The 14275-nt window shown below is 42.9% G+C and overlaps 2 protein-coding genes across 11 annotated transcripts in view; one reads left to right on the forward strand and one right to left on the reverse strand.

Moving 5' to 3' along the window:
• Nucleotides 1-14275, reverse strand: part of LPP (LIM domain containing preferred translocation partner in lipoma) — a 739054-nt gene that overhangs the window by 697203 nt on the left and 27576 nt on the right. The window contains exon 1 of one of the 6 annotated variants that reach the window (XM_050779295.1): nucleotides 1384-6639. The exons of the other annotated variants lie outside the window; for them this stretch is intronic. The gene's annotated coding sequence lies outside the window, so the exon portion shown is untranslated. Of the gene's footprint in view, nucleotides 1-1383; nucleotides 6640-14275 lie in introns of those variants that run through there. 6 annotated transcript variants of the gene reach the window in all.
• Nucleotides 1-14275, forward strand: part of SST (somatostatin) — a 1150223-nt gene that overhangs the window by 633764 nt on the left and 502184 nt on the right. The gene's annotated exons all lie outside the window — the stretch shown is intronic.

Below are 14275 nucleotides of genomic sequence, written 5' to 3' on the forward strand. Positions count from 1 at the left end.
CAGGGCCACTCACCAACAGAGAAGAGGGAGCTCCTCTGACCATTCAGCACTCTAATTTTATCAGGGAAGAAACCATGAGAACCAGAGGAGTACCTAAAGGACCAAAGGTGGTGAGTGGGGACTCACCCATGTAACATAACACATCAGTGGCAGAGCTGAGCCTTAAACATTGTTCATCAGAATCCAAATCTTTTGCTGGTTCCGTTTATGTGACCCTCAATTTTTTAAGTCAAATTAAAAACTACCCACTGACTAATCCAGCCAGATAAAACTATTGACGCATAGGTTGCACAGTGTAACTCCAGGAAAAATTTAAAAATAGATAAACTCAGCTGCAAATGACGTGTAACCCAAACTCTATCCTATTAGCAGAAAAAAAAAAAAAGAACATTCCACTTGCTATTTCTCAACCACACATTTTCCATAGCCAGCGAAGTTCTTATGGCAAAGCAGTCATCAAAACTAGTGTCCAGCAGACCACACACGCGAACGTGTCACCCTTCAGTGCCTGACCACACACAACAGAGCTCAGACTTGTGCCAATATCATGTCTTGTAAGGAGCAGTGGAAAGCAGGGCTAGTTTATAAAATTTTGTTGTTGTCATCACTTAACGAACACTTACATGGCACTTGTTGTATGCCAGGCAATTTTTTACATACCCTAGAAATATTAACTCATTTAACCTTTCCAAAAACCTTGTACGGTAGCTACAATTATCATCATTCCCATTTTACAGATAAGGAAACTGAGACACAGACATAGATCTAGACAGCAGCAGAGTGGGAACTGAATCTAGGCAATCTAGCTCATGGTCCATGTTCTTCATCACCATGCTATGTTGCCTCTCAGTGGATTTTGTTTTCCTTGTTGTAATGGTTGAGGGAGGAGAGGTACCAGAACACCAACTTTTTCATGTACAGTAATAAACATGAAAGACATACAAACTGACACGCTATCTTCAGCATAATCAGCACACTCTCTCTCTAAAGTCAAGTTATAGGACAGGCCAAATCTCAACCAGGAACATGTTACTGATTTACTCTAAGAAAGCCCTGTCACAACACCATAAATACGAAGTGTCCATGTGGTCAGCCTATTCTTTCTATCACCATCAGGAGGCTGTTTCACAGGAGTAAGAGTCAAGTCAAAGTCTCAGCGGCAGCAAAGAAGACCAACAGAAACATCATCTCCCCAAGAATGGTCTTGCTGAAGGTGCTGGAAAGCAGGAGGTCTGAGGCCCCGTCTTCCCGGAGCACTGCCAATGCCTGGAGCAAGAACTCTTGTCCTTGTTCTGCAGAAGAGGATACGGATACCTCCAGTTTTTGTCACCAGTTACATTTCTAGGCAAGAAAAGGGCCCAGTTTCTCATGGATGTCACTCACTGCGAATTCCCAGGAGAGAGAGGCCACATAGTGGAAAAGTGGAACGTTCAGACTTTGCAGTCAGACGAGACTGAGCTCAAACCCTGTTCCTGCCATTGTGTGACTTTGTGCAAGTCACTTCAATATGCCGAGTTCTTGATTTCCTAACCTGTAAAATGAGTGAAGAATGAAAATTCCTACCTCATGGAGTTACTAGCAGATTAGAAACAATGTTTGCAAGCTGCCTAACAGCTGGCACGTGATAGCTATTATTTAAAATAAAAGTAAAAATGATCTCATCTTGATGTTTCCCCTACCCTGTGGGAGAGATTAAATGGATGCGCTGCTCTTTCTCCTTTCTTCCCTGCTGTTAATGGGACAACTGAGCTCACAATTACCTGAGCACGAAATCCCTTGGACCTGAACCCCTCAACTGTCCAGTCAAGTCCTGTGCTGTTTCACACACTGGTGTTCTTGCCCATGATCTCTCTTCTTCCTAGAAAGTTCTTTACCAAACTCCTATTCATCTTACAAAACCCAACTCAAGCATCACCAACCCCATGAAGCCTTTCCAATCACTGCCTCCTCTGTGCCTTGTGGGCACATCAAGTACTATATTGAAGATGCTATAAGATAGTTGTATATAACCACATGAGAAACTGACATTCACCAGTACACAGAGATATAGCAACACAGGTTGCTAAAATATTTAAACATTTCCTCACTCATTGCTAAACAGTTTACGTTTTGAGGCTCCCCGTTGTCCTAACACTATCCCAATTTTCCCAATCTCCCACTTAGGAACCCTTGAACCTCTCCAAGGTCCAGCAACTAAAGTTCCCCTCTGGCAGACCTAGAGTTCTTTCAAAACAGTGTTATACATATTTAAATATCATCTCTCTGTCTGCATGGATAACTTGCCTACTAAACTCAACATTGATTTATATGCTTTTGGGAACAGAACAGATATTAACTACTGGAAAAGATGCTCCTTGAGGTCCAGAAGCACATGACTCCCCAGCATCCAGAACACTCGGCTACAGTGAGCCCGTAGCAACTGCTGAATTGATCCAGTGTCTCCTATGCCTCCCCTCCTCAGCCACCAGCTGGTTCACAGTGGACCTTCAGTGAGTGAGCGCTCACTGGCTGAGCTGACTGCCGCGCTGAATCAAACTGTGGGCTCAGACTGAACTTGATTCCAGTTGCCGCAGTCAGATAAGCCATCTCCCTGACTCCCGGCTGCTGCCCCTCCATTCCATCCTACCCCCTTCCAGTGGCATAACCGAAAGGCCAGCTCTCAGCTCCACACCTTTTATGGTCCTCTGATGGCCACAAATGAAATCCAAACTCTCCTGAGGATGGCAAAGGGGGTCTTCATTCTAAGAATAAGGAAACAACCAAAGAAATAGTTGTTTCCTCCAAGCACACAAAGCACAGCAAATAAATATAAGAAGATATCCTTTAAAAATTAACCCAACTGTTAAAAACAGCTCCTTGTGTTTTTAAAACCAACGGGGTTTTTTGTTTATGTTTTTGATTTGAGACGAAGTCTCGCTCTGTCACCCAGGCTAGAGGGCAGTGGTGCAATCTCAGCTCACTGCAACTTTGGCCTCCCGGGTTCACGTGATTCTCACATCTCTGCCTCTCAAGTGGCTGGGATTCCAGGCATGCAATACCATGCCCAGTTCATTTCTGTATTTGCAATAGAGATGAGGTTTCACCATGTTGGCCAGGCTGGTCTCGAACTGTTGACCTCAGGTGATCCACCTGCCTCGGCCTCCCAGAGTACTGGGATTACAGGCGTGAGCCACCATGCCCGGCCCCAACTGGGGTTTTAAAAACGGTTGCACATCAAACTTATTCACTTCATCTTCTTTCATCGTCTAGTGAAATAGGAAGAACAGGGATTATTTTCCTTCATTTTAACAATGACGGGGAGGTGACTTGCTCAACTTACACAGTTGGTTCACATTATGGCCGGGGCTAAATTCTAACCTCGAGAATCTTAATCTAGAGCTGTTGGTTCCCCCAGATCAGGTCATCTCAGTGCACAGCCTTATGGACTAGGATGTAAAAACACAACGTGCAACTCTGTCACTCCTGTCTTCTACTGCTGTCATATTCTGCTGCTTAGCGCTTGTCAACCTCTGAAATATGCACCTGTTTACTTTGTTGTCTGTCTTGCCTCCTAGAATGCAAGCACTTATGAGAACATGGACTTTGCCTGCCTCCTTCATCACTACATCCCCAGAGCCTAGAACAGAGCATGGCACAGTTAGACATGAAAAGAAGAGGCAACGTGGAGTCAGACCCCACATTGACTCCTTCTCCCTCACTTACCAGCAGCCTAGCCATGGACAAGTAACTAAACATCTCCAAGCCTCGATCTCCTCATAATTAAAATCCAAAGAATGGGCCGGGCATGATGGCTCACACCTGTAATCCCAGCACTTTGGGAGGCTGAGGCGGGCAGATTACATGAGGTCAGGAGTTCAAGACCGGTCTGGTCAACACAGTGAAACTCCATCTCTACTAAAAAATACAAAAATTAGCCAGGCATGGTGGCACACACCTATGATCCCAGCTACTTGGGATGCTGAGGCAGGGAGAATTGCTTGAACCCTGGAGGCAGAGGTTACAGTGAGCTGAGATCACACTACTGCACTCCAGCCTGGGTGACAGAGACAGACTTCATCTCCAAAAGAAAAAAATCCAAAGAATGACACCTACCACCTACATTACAGTGTGTGTGGGAGGAGTAAAAAAAATATTGGCCATTTCTCCACACAAGTTATGCACCCAATATGTGCCTGCTCCTCTCCTTTCTTTCAGTCTTTCATTCCCTGCCCCCTAGTATCGCCTTCTCTCATCAATCACCCCCTCTTTGCTTGCAGCATCTACAGCCAAAAATAAACCCTTCCCCACCTCTGAGTGTCAGCACCCCCCTCTTTCCCAGACCCTTTCTAAGGCAGGTGTCTACAAAGGGGACCCTGGCAGAGCTCACAGCTGGAACCAACCACATTCTCATGTCTGCCAAGTTCTGACCTACTTCCCAGCCAGACTGAAGCAGGTGATGCTGGTACTGATTCAGCAAGGTCTTTTTTTTCTTCTTCTTCTTTTCAAATCATCTTGGACTTGGGACAGAACCCAGAAGCATAGAGTTATGGAACTCAGAACAGAAGGTTCACAAAGCCCAAGCCAGCAGATACAACCCTATCATTTTATAGATGTGGAATTTGTATTCCAGAGAATGAGATGTCTCAGGCAAAAATAAATCAGAATCTCAAATTCATCAAATATCAGAAACCACAGCGTGGCCCCAGTTATATCCTAAGAAAGGGTCCTGGCCTGCCTATCATTCTCCCTCATCTCAGAAACTGTTCCTTATGGGCCTGGTGTGGTGGCTCATGCCTGTAATCCCAGCGCTTTGGGAGGCCAAGGTAGGAGGCTCACTTGAGCCCAGGAGTTTGAGACCAGCCTGGGAAACATGGTGAAACCCTGTCACTATTAAAAAATACAAGAATTAGCTGGGCGTGGTGGCACATGCTTGTAATCTCAGCTACTCAGGAGGCTGAGGTGGGAAGACAGCCTGAGCCCGAGGTGGTTGAGGCTTCAGTGAGCCTGAACCAAGAGGGACAGAGAGGGACCCTGTCTCAAAAAAATAAATAAATAAATAAAATAGCACTGTTGGACCACATCCTCTCCAAGCTGTGAGATTTTGGATGTATGTGTCTCCTCATCACCTCCAAAACATTATCACCCACTAACCAAAATAATTAGACTGTGAGTCATTAAGCTTAGGTCTTTTCCACAGGGCAACTGGTATATATTCTTTTAGGGTATGATCAGTGTTCATCTATGAATTGTTAAGCTTTTCAAAGATAAGGATCCCATTTTTGTGTAATTATGTGATGCAGATTTCATTTGTAACCATAGAGTAAATGTTGCTAGCCTGAAGTTTTAGAGTAATACCATGGTGCAGGGCGACAAACGATGTAGCATTTTCAATACATCAACTCTTATGCTTCCCATGACTATGGATTTCTTCCCAGCAGTCCATTCATTCTAACAACCTGCCATTCCTCAAATCCCTTCCTTATACACCATGTGTAGAAGCAGTTGTAGATCTTGCTGCGTATTCTCAATGGGAATACCTCTTTGAGTTTTAAGAATGAATCTGGTTTTTCCAAAAGTCACCGAGAAACAATTCCAGTGAATAAGGGCAACGATCCAGTTGGAGATGATTATGCTGAATAACACTTGGCCAAATAATTATTATACAAAGATTTTAGGTGATAAGAGCATCATGGGCCTAAGTCATGGAGTGTTGGCTGACCCCTGGGGACGCCTTTAAAGAGGGTGCTACTCAGTGAATTACTAGGCATTACCAACTTTGCAGTAAATCTCAATATATGATATCTTTCAAAAGCTGCCAAGAAAACTAAGTGTGCTGATTTAGAGGTGGTACTCCTCTCCCAATTCCTACTGCTCCTTTCCAAAAGAAACAAAAAAGGTTCTTAAGTAAGAAAAGCCAAGTGATCCGCACTAAAACCTAGCACAATTGTAGTCACCGGCGTATGTCCTCGAAAATGATGACACAGACTTTCCAGTTTTCTTCCCGTACAAAGAATTCATATAAAATAATTTAATGAAAAGGCTTTATGCATAAAAATGTTCAAAAGAGTATTATTTATAAGAGCAAATAACTGGCAATAACCCCTATTCAACAATATGTAAATGGCTAAATTTTAAAAATAGTGCATCCACTCGGTGGAACAGGAGAGTGGCTATTAAATATATAGGAATTAAAAAATAAACTAGAATGTCTATGAATATTTAGTAGAGGAGGAGAAAAGAAAGAGCAAACAAAATTGCCTAATATTAAAAAATTGGTGAATAATATTTTAATAACATATCTGCTGCTGAATATTAATAATGATGACTAACACATAATGACATTACTCAGGAGCTCCAGAAGAATGCCTCCATGAAAGCCTGGAAATAAATCTGAAACCATAACAAAAACACAGGGGTTCAAATAAAAGGAAGCAATTAGAAACCTTGTGGGAGCGAAGGGTGGGGGAAGTACACAAGAAATTATAGCCCAAATATGGAGAAACCAGTCCAAAATAAGAGAAAAAGTTGCTGGAACTTGAAGAAGACACACAGAACAGACTCCAAGCAGACAAGAGAACAATAAGACAGACAGAAAAGACATCAGAGGTATGTAGAAAATGCTAATTTTTTTCTCTCAACAAAAACAAAATACAGCCTAAAATTCTAAGATATAAGAAGAAATTATAATAAGAAGTTTATTTATTATCTATTTACTACGGAAATAAAATAAAATGTAGAATGACTACAAAAAAAATTAGAATCATCTATTAGATTTTGATGCTAAGGGAAAGTTCAGTCTCCTACAAGTGGCTTAAAGGTAATGACCTCAGAACCCCAGAAAAGGAAATGAAACCACAGCACAGGACTTAGCCCTGTATTAAGCAATATTTACCTAGAAATCATAATGTAAATATTATTTTTTCAGCTTTTACAATCAAACCACAGAGCACATATGAGTTAGCTATATGTATAAAACTATTAATATATACATGTGCCTATATGCATGTATCCATCATAAACCCTCGAGATGCAAAAGGTAACCTAAAACATTATTGACAAGTTGAAGGGCAAATGTGGAGAGGAAAAGTAGAGGGAAATTCTAATATCTTCGTCTTACAAAATAGTGAGTGAAGCGAAACTGTCAAAAGTTGATATAGCAAAAGACTGAGATTTATGCATATTCTGTAAACATAAAGGAAAAGACAAAGAATAAAACTAGAAATGTAACTGTAAAAACTTGGGAATAGAACTAGGAGGGACCAATTGGATATAAATAAATAGTCCTTGCCTATCATAAAATAAAGTTTAATAGGCATATCTAAAACTAGTAACTCAAGCATGAGAGACAGAAGCATATTATTTAGAAATATGATAGTAACCACCAAAAACATCAAAAACAAAAAATGGTTCCAAGTGGTTGCCTATGGGTACTGGAACTGGTCTGGGAAGAGACAGGACACGAAATTATTGTTTTATTATAAACATTTCCATATTATTTTATTTTTACTGTAAGGATGTATTATAGCATCTTTTAAATTAAAAAAAGAAAAACTTAGAAAAAAATCATTTCAAGCTAGAAAGGATTCACTGCCAACAGCAGGACCAAGAGGTCACAAAAGTCAAATGTGAAGGGGCTTTCTTGGGAAAACCATGACAAGATGTCGCTCTTTTGAAGATCATTACATGCATAACAAGGTCATCTTTTTAAGCCACCTAGCCCTCTTTGAAGAACTTATCTTTCCCCTTCTCTAACCAAGCTCTTTAACTCTCTCCTGGCATCCTCCTATAAAATTTTCAACACTCTGTGCCCTTCAAGTCTCTTTGCTGGTTTCAAAATAAGAAGCAGTCCCTTATGAAAACTTGAAAATGTAAAGAATCCCTGAGGAAACCCCCAAATCAACAGACATCTCAAGCTGTGCAGCACTGTGGCCCAGAAGCACACCAAGGCCTGGGGGTTGGAGCTATATTTAGCAGCTCTGGGCAGACAACAAGGACTCCTGTTCCCTGGAAAGGAGGTAATTAAAGAAGGCAGATTTAGGCCTGAGGTGGTAAGTCTCAAGGAACTATGGCTCCGGGCAAGCCCAACCTGTACCCTGAATGAGGAAATAGGAAGCCACAGGCCTGACACTCCTTTCATACACCAGCTTTTCCTCTCTCAGGTTTCTAAAGCCAGGGAAATGCCAGTTGTCAGCCTGACCACTTCTTTTTCTCAGTCATTGAAGACTCATTTGTGGGCACCCGCTATGTGCCAGGCTTCATGCTGAGCGCTGCAGAGAGGAGAGACATGAACCAGAACCCTGACCTCAGGGAGCTGACAGGTGAGAAGGGTGTAAACAGAACACATAGCATTAGGTCAACAATTACCCACACCACGAGAGAAGGACAGAAGGGAAGCCACTGCCCATTGGGATTCCTAGGGAGAGTGTCCAAGGTACCGTGCAGAGGCTTGACCCAAACAAATGGAAATGATTCAAACATGTGAAGAACAAGTAGCTTTCTGGAAGGTAGAAATTACATGAGCAAGGGCACAAAGTCAGTCAATTGTGGGGTATACAGGGGAAAAGAGAGTCATCCACGCTATAAACTGTGGGGTATATAGGGGGATAAAGAGAGTCATCCACGCTATAAACTGTGGGGCATATAGGGGGATAAAGAGAGTCATCCGCTCTATAAATAGTGGGGTATATAGCGGGATAAAGAGAGTTATCCACTCTATAAACTGTGGGGTATATAGCGGGATAAAGAGAGTTATCCACTCTATAAACTGTGGGGTATATAGCGGGATAAAGAGAGTTATCCACTCTATAAACTGTGGGGTATATAGGGAGAAAAGAGAGTCATCCACTCTATAAACTGTGGGGTATATAGGGGGAAAAGGGAGTCATCCACTCTATAAACTGTGGGGTATATAGGGGGAAAAGAGAGTCATCCACTCTATAAACTGTGGGGCTTATAGGGGGAAAAGAGAGTTATCCGCTCTGGATAAAACAAGGGCGGGTGAAGAAGATTAATGTCCATGACTCGCATTTACTGGACTCGATGGATATTCTCTCCTTCCCTGCAACCTGTGCCCAACAGTGTAAGAATATTCCCCCCACCCCACCCACTCCCAGATTTCACAGATGAAGAGTCTGAGACTCAGGGAGGAGACACAACATTCTCAAGGTCACAGAGCTGTAAATTAACAGAGGACAATTTCAAAACCAGGCCTCTGTGGCTCTAAGACTCAAGTCCTTTCCTCCTCTGCCATCAAAAGAAGTATAAAAAGAAGGCATCTCTGCAAACAGAGCTAGAAGATATGCCAGTGACCAGGTGCAAACATGTATCACAGTTCACAGCAGCACTCCCGTGGACTTCATTTTTAGGGATTTCCAAAATTTCATACTGTACCTGTGACTGTGTTTAATAGCTCTCTCTCATTATGCCCAAGACCCTGTCACCATCTCAGCATTTAGAGCCTTTCGAAAGCTAGGTACTGACACTGCATTCCCTTTTACCTACACCAACCGGTCCTCCTTCCTGGTAGGCTCTGCCCAACCTACCTCTCCTTCAGGCTAACCCCCAGTCATTAATAGAGGTTGGCTCAGCTTGGTGCAGTCACAGTGGCCTCAATGCAAATGCTTATTGAATTACAGAATGTAACCCTACTCTTTCTCTACCACCCTGAAAAAAGAAAAAAAAAAATGTTTACCGGAGCCCTATTGACTTTAAAAAGAAGCCCAGGAGGCTCACCCTTCAATTCCTTATTATTCGAGGCTCACATTAGGGTCCGACCTGCTTTTCCCAACACACAGCTCAGTATGGTGACCGGATGCCACCCTCCTACAACCTAAAGGAATGCCATATATATAGCCTTCAAAGCCCAGTTCAAATCCAATATTTAAAAAACAAATTTCCTGGCTCTTTGAAAGCATCCCCCTTATAAGCTCCCCGGGCGCACACTTGTCTCTTTCCCCACACTCCTGGCACTGGATAGTTCATCTTTCAGTGAGAGCACACTCTCCCTTCCCTCCTGGATGGGGAGCTCCTTGTGGGAAAGTTCTCACGTCTGGAGCCCATCCAGAGCCACACAGTGCAGGGCCCATGGCAGGCACTGAGAAACCACAGCAGCAGGACTCTCCGTGCTGGAAATAGGCCGTGCAAAATCAAATCCTTCAGAGCCTCACCAATGCCCTATCCACAGATTTTTACCCCAAGTACATTTTACTGCTCTATGACAGAATCTTCCACACAAATTCACATCTTGGAAGCCCCGATGAATTAGAATCCCAGAGGCATTGCGATGGCCAGTCAAATCTTCCGTTTGATGGTCTGCAACCAAGAGGTACCATGGTCCCTGCCTGAACACTTCCAGCAACTGGAAGTCTTATACCAATTGATACAGTCCACTTCATTTTTGATACGTGCTACCATGGGTCCTTACACACTAGTTCAGTCTATCTGTATGGGCTTTGTGCTTAAATCCCTAGGAGTAGCAGGTTAGAAGATATAAGCACATAACCAGCTAGGAAAGCAGTGTAGTATGACAATTAAGGTCATGGACTTTAAAATCAAGCAGAACTGGGTTCACATCCCAGCTTGCCACTTGTGGGAGGCCACAAAACCTCCCCAGCACACCCCCCGCCACTTCCACCCCCTCCCATGGCTGTTCCAGGATGAAGGGAAATGATGCAGGCAGAATACCTGGCACAGTGGACACTGGGCAAACGGCAGCTATCATGGTCATTAGTTCTATTCCAATTTCCCCTTCCGATGTGCCACATAATCAGTGCTAATCACACCCTTGGCCTCTACATGAGGTCTGTATGCCCTTCCATAGGATGTCTTTGAAAAGCTTCAGCTGACATCTCATTCTGTTTGCCACTGCCTGGGCACAACCGGAAGCAAGAAGTTGACTGGGGCTCCCATTGCAACATCTGACACGGAGCAGGCAATGAAAAAATAATCAGAACAAAGCTTCTTTCACTCAAGCCTTTACGGGTGCTGCCCAAGACTCTACAGAGCTAGAGGAAGACATCAGATGTCACACAGCAGCTGCCTAGGCCACTCAGAGCAGTAGATAATGATGCTCTTCAATGCCTCGATGTTCTTCAGTGCCTCAAGCCTCTTCAACCATAGCCCCAAAGAGGACACAAGGAAGGTGAGCAAAGGCGGAGGGGGACGGAAAGGATACTCCAGGACTTGGTACCTGTTTTCCACACTCCCAGCTGCCCTCTCAGGCTCAGAGATCTGAGGACAAGAGTTCAACCTCTTCACCCAGTTCTACTTCCACCCCAACACTGCAGGCCAGAGGCAGCTCAGGTAATGTGAAGTGTGTCCTCAGGCAGATAGTACAAAATCCAGTCTGACCTTGCTATTAAATTTATGTGACCTTGGGATGCCCATTGACCTCTTTGGGCCTCACCTTTCTCATCTGCACAGTAGGATACTGGCCTAGACCACTGGTTTTTAATCAGTGATGTGTAATGGAAACACTGAGGGAATTTTCTCTAAGTACTCTTGACCAGGTCTGTTTCTCAGAGATTTTTATTCCAGACTGGAGTGAGGGCTGGGCATGTGTGTGTATGTATACTATATGTACATATATTATATGTACATGTCTTATTATATATTATATGTACTATATATTATATATGTACTATATATTATATATGTACTATGTATTATATATGTACATATGTTATATGTATACATATATATATAAATATATATACACACACACATATATATTTTCAATTCTTTAGCTGGTTAAAAATCAGTGACTTGGCCGGGCGCGGTGGCTCAAGCCTGTAATCCCAGCACTTTGGGAGGCCGAGACGGGCGGATCACGAGGTCAGGAGATCGAGACCATCCTGGCTAACACGGTGAAACCCCGTCTCTATTAAGAAATACAAAAAACTAGCCGGGCGAGGTGGCGGGCGCCTGTAGTCCCAGCTACTCGGGAGGCTGAGGCCGGAGAATGGCGTAAACCCGGGAGGCGGAGCTTGCAGTGAGCTGAGATCCGGCCACTACACTCCAGCCTGAGTGACAGAGCGAGACTCCGTCTCAAAAAAAAAAAAAAAAAAAAAAAATCAGTGACTTAAAGATCCCTATGATGCCTTCAGCAAACACCATCATGTCTCACCCTTGGAAGAATGTGTATAAAGAGCTGGGCACAAGACTTGGCACACAGCAGGTGCTAATTAAATATTTGCTCCCTCCACTATCACAACCACTCCCAGCCAAAAGCAATGGCAGCCACATAGGTCTCACTAGGCAAGATGGCAGCTGGTGCTGTATATGAAACAAATTGTGTCAGTCAATTAAGGAATACCCATGGTCTAGTCACAGCAAGTTCCGACCAATGAAAAGAATGAGGTAGGGACGACTATAAATAAGTATATGATGAATATAGCAGAGGTGAGCTTTAAAGTAATGCTTCTCAAACTTTCAGCAACACCTAACGACATAGATTCTGGAGTGAGGCCGAGAGTCTCCATTGGTAACACGTGCTAAGTGATATTTATGCTGCTAGCCCAAGGAGCGAACCTGGAGTTGCAATCTAAATGTATGCATTGTGAAGGACAAACTTGCAGCCTAAGGCAATCGTTCCACACAGATTTGCTGAGCATCTATTAAGCACCACTCAGGAAATGTGCTGAGGCTGGAAAGACTCAAGAGGATTAAGACTTAAGAAACAGACATCTCAGCAAATACTAGCAGTAAAATGTGCCTTAAATTCCATATCGGAGACCTGGCCAAAGTGCTGTGGGCATCCCAGCAGAATGCCAGTAATGATATCTGTGTCGCCTAAAACAGAAAGCAGTGAGGACGCTGATGAAGTAGTTAAATGGTGGAAGAGAACAATTACAAAACAGTATGTACATGGTCAGGTGCAGTGGCATGCACCTGTAGCCCCAGCTACTTGGGAGGCTGAGGCAGGAGAATTGATGGAGCCCAGGATTTCCAAGGCTGCAGTGAGCTATGCTCATGCCACTGTGCTCCAGCCTGAGCAACAGAGAGTGACCCTGTCTCTATCAAGGAATCAATTAATTTTTTAATTAATTAAATAACTTTTTAAAAATTGCTTTCAAAGTATGTACGGAATTGCTCCACTTTTGAGGCTAGAACCAGGTCGGCAAACCGATATTTACACAGCTTACTAGCGAGAAATAATTTTTCTATAGTTAAAAGAATCTTGAAGCAGCAGAAGAAAAAAGAGGTGGCCTGGCGTCAGTCCTTTACAGAAAACAGGGACCATGGCCGGGCACGGTGTGGCCCAGCACTTTGGGAGGCAAAGCGTCAAATATTTACTACCTAGTCCTTTACAGAAAACGTTTGGCAACCTGTAGGGTAGAAGACTCCGTCTCAAATACACAGATAAAATTATGTAGCAAATTTCACACTGACTGTTGCAAATGGCTGTAGGTGGTTTTTATTTTCTTCTTCTTCTTCTTTTTTTTTTTTTTTGAGATGGAATTTCACTTTGTTGCCCATGCTGGAGTGCAGTGGTACAATCTCAGCTCACTGCAACCTCTGCCTCCCAGATTCAAGCAATTCTCCCGTCTCAGCCTCCCGAGTAGCTGGGATTACAGGCATGTGCCACCAGGTCCAGCTTATTTTTGTATTTTTAGTAGAGATGGGGTTTCACCATATTAGCCAGGCTGGTCTCGAACACCTGACCTCGTGATCTGCCCGCCTCGGCCTCCCAAAGTGCTGGGATTACAGCCATCGCGCCCAGCCTATTTTCTTCTTTATGTTTTTCCATGTTTCTGTGTTTCTCCAGAGACAACATGTTCTCTCTGAAACTAAGGGTGAAAAAGTTATTGTCCTTTGTGCAAGGTATTTCACATTCTAATAATCTACCTTAGAAAATAATCATAGGTGCAGATAAAGAATTTTGTAAGAAGGATGTTCATCACAGCGCTATTTAAAATGATGAAAAATTAATATTATGGTATATTCTTAAGACGAAACAGCATACAGCCATTCAAAATTACATGTACAAACAATTCTTAATGCCATGAGAAGCTGCTCATGCTCTATTGTTAGGTGAAGTGGCAAGATATAAAAATGTTTATATAGTAATATTTAGTCAGTAAAATGCATATGCACATAAAATCATGAAAAGCATCACTAAAGAAAGAATATTAGAAACATAAACAATGTTTATGTCTAAATAGTGATTTATGAGTGATGCTCATTTTCTTTATACGGTTCCATATTTTTGAATGTGTTATTATGAGTAGGTCCTACGCTTATATCAGAAAAATACCACAGATAGTAAGTTCAGGTTTGTTTTTGCTTTAAGTCTTCT

Source organism: Macaca thibetana, chromosome 2 (assembly GCF_024542745.1).
Source record: "Macaca thibetana thibetana isolate TM-01 chromosome 2, ASM2454274v1, whole genome shotgun sequence".
NCBI lineage: Eukaryota > Metazoa > Chordata > Mammalia > Primates > Cercopithecidae > Macaca > Macaca thibetana.